Raw genomic sequence first — 8,798 nt, forward strand, 5'->3', positions numbered from 1 at the left:
GGCCATTAGTCGCCGTCATTTTGAGAGTCACACCTACTGTATGTCGTAGTTACACATTTTCCTTGGTAAAGGCGACAAGATTATTTTGGCGGTAAGAAAATGTGGCTGCCATCTTGACATCAATTTGAACGATTTGAGGTTCATGCAATCTTTGTTTTCGGTTATTGGGAATACTTAGCATTTTTCTAAAATGGGAATAGGTGACTTTGCAAACATATCCGCTCACAAGTACAGTTTCCACGACGGGAAACACACATTTTAACAGTATTCACAAAACATGTTGTTTTCTTCGCTCCAAAAGTTCAAAAATGAGCAAAAAAACACAAAACATTCTTGACTAATCCAGCTTCACATTGGACGCCAGGGATAGAACAAGAAGAGTAGAGAGGGATGGAGCCGTTTGAATTGCTTGTATAATGTCTCCGTAATTAAGCCATGAAAATGTTATTGGGTCCAGCTCACATTCCTCCATCTGTCTTCCACAACCACTGGGGTTACAAAGTTAGCTGGCTTTAAGATGGGAGACTCTTCCTTTTCCTACCCCATGGTTACCAGACTGACAGCTAAGAAGGTAGCCGAGGCTGTGCCTTGAGACTCGTTCATGTTTTCCATGCCCTTTCACTTTGCTTGACCCATGCTCATCCATCATCTATTGAGTAAGTACTCTATGTGAAGCTTCTGTACAGTAGAGTATAGAGAGTGATGATTGGCGTTACCACGGTGTAGACTGGGCCAGCTGGCAACTCTTTAGCAGAAGAGAGAGAGGTTAAAGTTCAAGTATGAACGTAAGAACTTCTGAAAACCAGCATAGTTCTACAAGAGCCTCTTCCAGCATTCCAGCTGCCCTATCCAAATGTTAAACTAAGGTCTTGTGCATCGTGAAATGGAAGCATAACATTGCTGCGATTATCCCGGCTGTTGATCCTTTTGGGTGACACGGGGCAAAGGTTACCTGTGGTTACTTAAGCTTTACTGGTTGAGCTGTAACTTGGTTCAGATTTCAATCCCATCATTGAACAACCATAATGTGTGAAATACACTACAGAATAGGCACTATTTATTTTTATTTACAGAAGTAAAGGCATTGGGAACTATTTTTTTTTTTCAACGTTTAATTACTTTATAGTGACCAAATGCTTTGGGGACTCTTAACCTAATCTCTTTGTTTAATCAAATTTTGCTCCATTAGTAATCACTACATATGTACGAAACTTTTGCATTAGGTCGAGAACCATGCAAAAAATTGCCCGTTTTCATTTGCTAAAACAGCCTCGGTTTAAACAGAGTTTGCAAGCCATGCATTAAATCAATCTACATTGCAAACTTGTTTAACATGCTAATGTCCTCAATTCTATAAAACCTCGAGATTTGCTTGATGCCGAGACTATAAATTGGGCACACACCAAGTTTTATTCACTGCTCGGCGATATTCTGCTGAAAGTTTACTAAATCCGCAACACTATTAGCCCTTTGAGACTTGCCGAATCGAATTAGGGGGGGAAAAACGCTTACAATTATCCAAATGCATTCTGGCCACTTTCACCCATCTTTAGTAAGCCACAGGGATAAAGTGGGGGGAAAAATCAATAATTACTAACTAAGATTTTGAATTACATGGAAGTGTTCAAAAGAAAGAAAACAACACAGGTCTTGTGCTCAGAGGAAAACTCTTGTGGGTATTAAAATCACAGTTAATGGTGTTAAAATCAATGTATATCAATAAAAACAGATACATGAAATATAGAATATAGGTAAAGTAATATAAGGAAAAATCACGGGCAGCAGTAGGAAAAAATATATACGTTGAAAAATAGTTTGTGAATAAGAAGAAAAAAAGGAAGGAATAGTTACATTGAGTAATTGCTGAACCAGGCTCTTGCTGCTTTACATAGGGGAAATCCTTGACCCCAAGAATGATGAAGTAAAGAATGGATGAAATAATGATTAAAATACACTCACACAGTGCATGTGAGCAAAGAATAACTTGTCCTCCTCCTTTCCTCCTACGCGTTTCGCTAGAACACAGCTAGCTTCTTCAGGGATGTAAGGTATATCTCACCTCTGTTTATCCCTTTGAGAGCCACAGGGGCCACAGACCCAGGGTGCCAGAACCCATGACGTTGAAGCTACATCTTGGGGCACTCAAAGAGATAAGGCTTAGATTGTAAGCTCTCTGTGGCAGGGATTTCCTTTGCTATGGTCTAATTTTAATGCACTTATTATATTGCAATTTCCTGCACTGTATTGTCTCTTTTGTAGGTATAACGTTATATATTGTTACAGTTTGCAGCTGAAACTGCTGGGAACATTGGCAACAAATGATCACAAACAGGAAAGTGTTGCAAAGATCTTATACTGCTGGGGAGGTGGGCTAAAACGTGCTATAGAAATCAAAGGATGCTTCAAAAGTCATTAAAAATTGCATTAAGAGTTGAATAAAAAAAATAAGGTAGTGAGTATTATCTACTACTACAGAACAGATGGAAAAAAAAAACAGGATTTCACATGTTTTGCTTCTTTAACGGGGTTTGAACTGCATTATAGAGGTGCAGGTGGAACTAGGGTTCCCACATTTAAGTTTTAGAATACGGGGCGCCGAAATCCAATATGAAAGTGTGATGTCATTATGAGTGATAAATGATTTGCAAATGCTTCTAGCTGAATGGTATAGTCCACTTGACCGCTACATTCTTTGTATTTTGTCCTCTCTGCACTCGGCGGTTAGAGGAAAGAGGGGCACTGAGTGATTCCTACAGGGGCGTGTGTCATGGTATTATCAGATGACCAGGCAGTGTCCTAACTTAACCATTGTAATAATTGAATTAAGTAACATCTATCGGTTAAGGTAACTATTACACTCAAGTAGACATCATTTATACAACAGATTTCCTTACAGTCATTTTAAGTTCAGACAATTCACGTCAAGGCGCTAAAAAATGGGACAATGATGCGTCCCGAACCTTTCTGAGACAACGGGACAAGTCCATGAAATAAGGGACAATCGAGTATGTGCGGGTTGTCTGGCAACCCTGGAGGGAACAAGCAGAGCAAAACGAATGCAAGGTGACAGTCAACATCATGCAATTGTTGTCATTTTTGGAGGCAGGCTCCAGTTTGTGATGCTTCAAACATATTGCCTAGTGCACCTGCTATACTTGGGGTGGAAAGCTGGTCATATTTGAGTCTTGGAACTGAGCCCATAACACCCGTGGAACAGCCCTTAGCGGTAGATATGACCACACAGTGAAATTACAGACAGCCAATGGCAACAACACGTCTGGGAATGATTGGCTCCTGTTCTCCTTCCTGGGGTCCAATCATATTGTGTCCTGTGCACCTTACGGGTAACTTAAAAAATGAGCCAAGTTCAATTCTAACCATGGAGAAACAGATTCATATCTATTGTCAAATTGTGTGTTGTTGTACACAGGTTCATACTTTTAAGACTGTTTCCAGTGCATCATAAATATGTGGAAAGATTCCCGTGTCCTATGAATGTTGATTACAGGCTCGCTGTACAACCTGCTTCCAAAATACATCTATTGCCAGGGGCTTGGACGGTCTTTTCTTGGTTAAACCGCTCAGTAGCACCACAGAGAACTACATGTATATCCAAGAAGCAGAACTCGCCACAGGACGTTATCCGAAGTGTATGACATGAAAAGCCAACTGTGAGGACCCCGGCTTCTGACGTCGGCCGCACTGACCGTGGTCTGCTCACGTGACAACTGGCTCCTTAAACCCGTATTTCAGGTCTAAATCTTAATTCTGTGTTTTGCCAGTAGGCCAGCTCCAGTCCTCATGGGCCACCAACAGGTCAGGATTGAAGGATATTTCTGCTTCAGCACAGGTGGCTCAGTCATTATGACTGAGCCACCTGTCCTGAAGCATGGATATCCCCCTATACCTGGCCTGTTGGGGACTGGAGTTGGCCACCCCTGCAGTAGGACATAGCCTGAGAACAGCTGTTGACCTCTAATAATACTTGGAGAGTCTGAGCCCTATTTAGTAATCCTGGGCCCATGTTTTACATTCCCACATTGATATGGCCATGCAACTCTTCCGCTGGCAGAGGGTTAAATGGATATCCCACAAAGCAATATATAATAAAGACAAAACTACTTTGAAAGCACTCAGCTGTACAACATCTTTAACAATGGTTTCATCATTTAGAATATGTTAAATAGCAACATCTCAAACTGGGCCTGAAAGTTAATCCGCAAAAAGACCAATAACTGGCATCAATAGATACCGCACACGCTGGTCCATGTCCTGGTATAGTTGGGGGCAGAGGAAAGCATGCAGCGCTGAGGTAAATGTTACAGTGATCAGGGCCGATGTATAACACAGGTGTTAGAAAAAACCGCAATAGCTGTCCTTTCTAGGTCTTTTGCATCAGTTTATTATAAAGGATTTTACAATTAGTGTATGACTGGGATGCAAAAAATGAAAGGGACCAACTAAATTGGACTGACCCTTTAAAATCTCCCTTAATCCTTTGTTGCAAAGTAAAAGTTTTTCGTGTCCTTCTGGTAACAAGGGGTTAACTCAGGGTGCTCAACTCAAGTCCTCAAGCCAAAACAGGTCAGGTTTTTCCAGGATATCCAAGCTTCAGCATAGGTGGCTGAGCCTCGGATTGAGCCACCTGTGCTCAAGCTGGGATATTCTGTAAAACCTGACCTGTTGGGGAGTCTTGAGGACTGGAGCTGAGCACCCATGGGTTAATCCTTTAACAACAAAATAAAGTATTTAATGGTCTGAGGTTTCTCCCAGATAGGAAAATGGACAGATGAAGGGAGTAACGTGGTTCTTACCTGCGCCGGTTTCTAAAAATATTTGTTTAGTTCCAAATCCGAGATAAAAATCGACTTAAAAAAATACAGCTCTAAAGTTATGTTTTGTACATTCCGTGTACATTAATTATTTAATTTTAAAATGGTGTATTTTTGAGTTAAGTTTGAGCATCTGACTTATTATACCTTTTTACTTAATCTTTTAAGTATAATTTAAACATAGAAAATTGTAAAGATGTGTTTAAATCCGTCATGTTTACAGCAATATTAGAAAATCAATAAAAAACAAATGAGAAAAAAATAAAAAAGAAACAGCTAAAAAGGCAGCGCACCACATACATAAATCTATTTTAATCCAGCCCAAATTTTTTTTGTAGAAACCTCCACATCAAAAAGTATCAGTTAGTGCAAATCAATGATCATTTATGGTTTATAATTTTATATGGGAGTGCTACATCTCAAGATCAAAAATGGCAATTACCACAAGCTTCCTTGGCGATTCATGAAAATAAATACATTGAGACCACCAGCCCTATCGGCATCAATAGTCCCTGTCCCAAAGTTTGCCGAGTCAACTGGCTTCCATTCCCCCAGCTGTGCTGTGCTAACACCTTGTGAAGTATGTGCCTGCTGCAAACATCTCACCCCTCTCTGACATTCTGCGCATTCCAGGCTCCTGTCCCCGATTCTCATACCGCACCTCAGCTGCGTCACAGCCAGCCAGCGCTTCCCAGACTGGGCTGTTTTTATAACACGCACCACATCCGTCTGTGCGTTGGGTGTTCAACGCTGGGAAAAGTATTCTATAAATGTAACAGATGCCTGCAGTTACCTTCTGGGGTGAGAAGTCGAGTTCTGCAGGAAGGTTCTCAGAGCAGTGAAAAGGATAATGTCAACAGCTATAGAAATTAGGAGATCTCGATGATAACCATGTCCAAACTTAATCTATAGAAGTCCTTTATTGCGAGAGGGGCCTGTGGACCAACGTGTACCCTTTATCCCAGTATAGATGCAGCCCTCCCAGTATAACCAATTTGGAAAGTGAGCACCATGTAAAGCAGATTAAGTCTATGTGTTTGCTAGCTGCTATTGAATGTATAGTAGGCATGTTTTAAAAGGCCCAAAGTGTTCACATGGCAATTATTTATTCTCATTATTGTTATTATTTATTCTACACGCGTTTCGCCCCTACTTCTGCGGAGCGTATTGGATCCTAGTCAGTGCAGAACTGGTGTTATTGCCAAGATTATATATATTTATATTAGTTTGTCTTTGGAGTGGCCGTTTGTTTCTAGAGGTGTATTTTTCTTTTGATCTGTAATTAAATGTTGTATTTTGGTATACCCAGTGCTTATTTGGGGGGCGATATTAATACTTGGCCTGTGACACACATGGCTAGGCAATCTTGCCTGGGTGCACCTGGAATTGAGTTAGTCAAAAGGTAGAAATAAAGGCACCCATAGGACTTGGGGAAAACAAATGCTCAAATGTTGATGAAATAAACTATTTTACTTCTACATAAGCCTTTCTCTAGAGAGGAAGGCTTATGTAGAAGCTGAAATGTTGCTTAAATAAATTACTATTTTACATTTATTTTCCCCAATTCCTGTGGGTGCCGGAGTTTAGTTTTCTACGCTGACAAAATTAAATATCAGCATGGTTTGTTGCTTTAAGGGACCTTGTTAGGAATTATGACTTGCTAAAGAGCATCTGCTTCCTTGTCCCAAATATTACAAGGGTCTGTATTAATAGCATAAGAACATACACTCAATCTTCCTTAGTAGAAATGACTTGCACCTCTCTGGCAGCTAAAGTATCAATAGGTCACAAGTACCCTGCTCTTTAATGCAGAACAGAAGGCTTTGTCGACGAGACAAAATGTAAACATCTAGGAAACCTTGTAAATTGAGATTGCTTTTCTACGCAAGTACTGTAACACGTACCTACACATTTTTACAAAAGGGTCATCAGTCCATTCAGAATCCCAATGGCAAAAGAAAAAAAAAAAAAAGGGATTGGTGTTGCCAAAATTAGACAGCAGTAGCCTGCACCCTCACCCAGTAAGATTGATTAGTAAGTTCTCCATTGGTATATTTCTAATTAATGATTTAGAAGCAGCAATCCCTTAAAATCAGAGTTTTTGGGTGTAAAAAAAGTATATATATATTTTTTATTTTTTTCTCTCCTGAGCCAGGGATGGTTCAAAATACTTGCCAACTCCTGCCCCAAAAGAGTACAAATATGGTCAACAGGTCACCTGATGTTGTGGATTCCTATAAAATCAGGGGTGGCCAACTACTCCTCAAGGGCCACCAACAAGTCAGGTGTTTAGGATATCCGCTTCAGCACAGGTGACTCTGTCAGCCACCTGTGCCGAAGTCGGGATCGCCTTAAAACCTGACCTGCTGGTTGCCCTTGAGGACTGGATTTGACCACTCTTGCAATAAATCCATCGTAGTGAGACCAACCATGGCAGCCTTATTGTTTCCACCACTCAAGTATTCTTGTCTGCTATACAAACATCTGAGGTCAGGTCGGGGTTGGGGGTGGGGGGCAAGCAGACTGCGCAGAATGCTCCCTTAACCCCTTTGCTGCCAGTGGGTCCATAGTCATTGCATGGTTAAAACCGGGTACTACTCGTGATAGAGTTGTGGGATATGTAGCTGAAATGTAGATGTTCAGATACCACTGAAGGTCCTTCAGAGGACGGAAATGTTGGAATGTTGTAAGGAAGTCACAACCACACTAAATGGTAATCCCGTAATAAGGATTAGATTGTAAGCTCTTTGGGGCAGGGTCTCCTTTTGTCTTATCTTCCCATGGTTTCTAATTTACCTTGTATTGCTATTTTGTGCCGTGTACATTATTGATGCTCTATAAATAAAAATATACAGGACATTACAACATCAGCAACTTGACAGCACTCATGTTTCCGTATTTCTGAAGTTCTAAGACACGCATAGTGGCTAGAAAGTTAGGTTAACCGAATATTAAAACTTTAGATATGGCCTTTATCTGGTTATTTCAGTAATTTTATTGTGAAGAATCCTTAGCTTTCCAAGGGTAACATTTTCAGACTCCCATAAAAAATAGTCAGTATTGGCCATTTGGCTTTACCATGCAGAGCCATATTGAATATGTTTGGAGGCCATCTTGCCCTTCATTTGAACAAAGCTGAAAAAGGTTTCCAAACAAGAATGCTTTTATATCAGAAAGCCTATGGGTTAGATCAGGAGGTATACAAACCTTGCCACGCTCCCCTGCCTGCTCACGGCCTACCCGCTCTCCGGCACCTGTGACATCACAGCGACACGTCAGGAGAAGCCAGAGAGCAGGCAAGCGGCTCCGTGCTCTCCCATGGCGATCAGAGCACGATGCCAGCCGTGAAAAATTGGGCTCACACCCCCAGTTTGCACACCCCTGAGTTAGATGCAGGTTGAAAGTTGACCCCAATGACTGATACACCGCGGTCAAGACCAATTTTGGGTCACTGTACAACACTTTCAGCTTTCATAATAGGTCTTCCCCATCATCTTCTATGGGTCTCTGTAGTTGAACCATGTTGATTTTTGCTCCGGGGACGACCTGCTTTGAGATACTTACCTTGGAAGGGGGGGGGGGGGGGGGGGTCTTATCTTAATGTCCGAAGCCACGCGAACAGTTAGGAAGCTGTAAAATCCTGGTGGCTTCCTATTGGCCCGCAAGATATTTTAAGGCGGCATATTGATTGCCCCAACTGGGCAGCTACCGGCACCCCCCTTCTGAGGTGGTCCCCGGAGCAGAAGTCACGGTTCAGATTCGGAGACCTCTTGCATCTATCCAACACCAGGAGTGCTCTTTTAAAGACCCTTTATTCAGTAGCTCATTCCACAGACACATAAAAATCATTGTTCATCAAAACACATTCTCACTTTAGCTACACCTCCCATAATCTGGATTACAAAAAGAAAGACTCAAGTCTTTTTTTTTTTTTTTTTAACATATAAAAGCTTGTAATAATACTGC

This window comes from Ascaphus truei, chromosome 21, assembly GCF_040206685.1.
Source record: "Ascaphus truei isolate aAscTru1 chromosome 21, aAscTru1.hap1, whole genome shotgun sequence".
Classification (NCBI taxonomy): domain Eukaryota; kingdom Metazoa; phylum Chordata; class Amphibia; order Anura; family Ascaphidae; genus Ascaphus; species Ascaphus truei.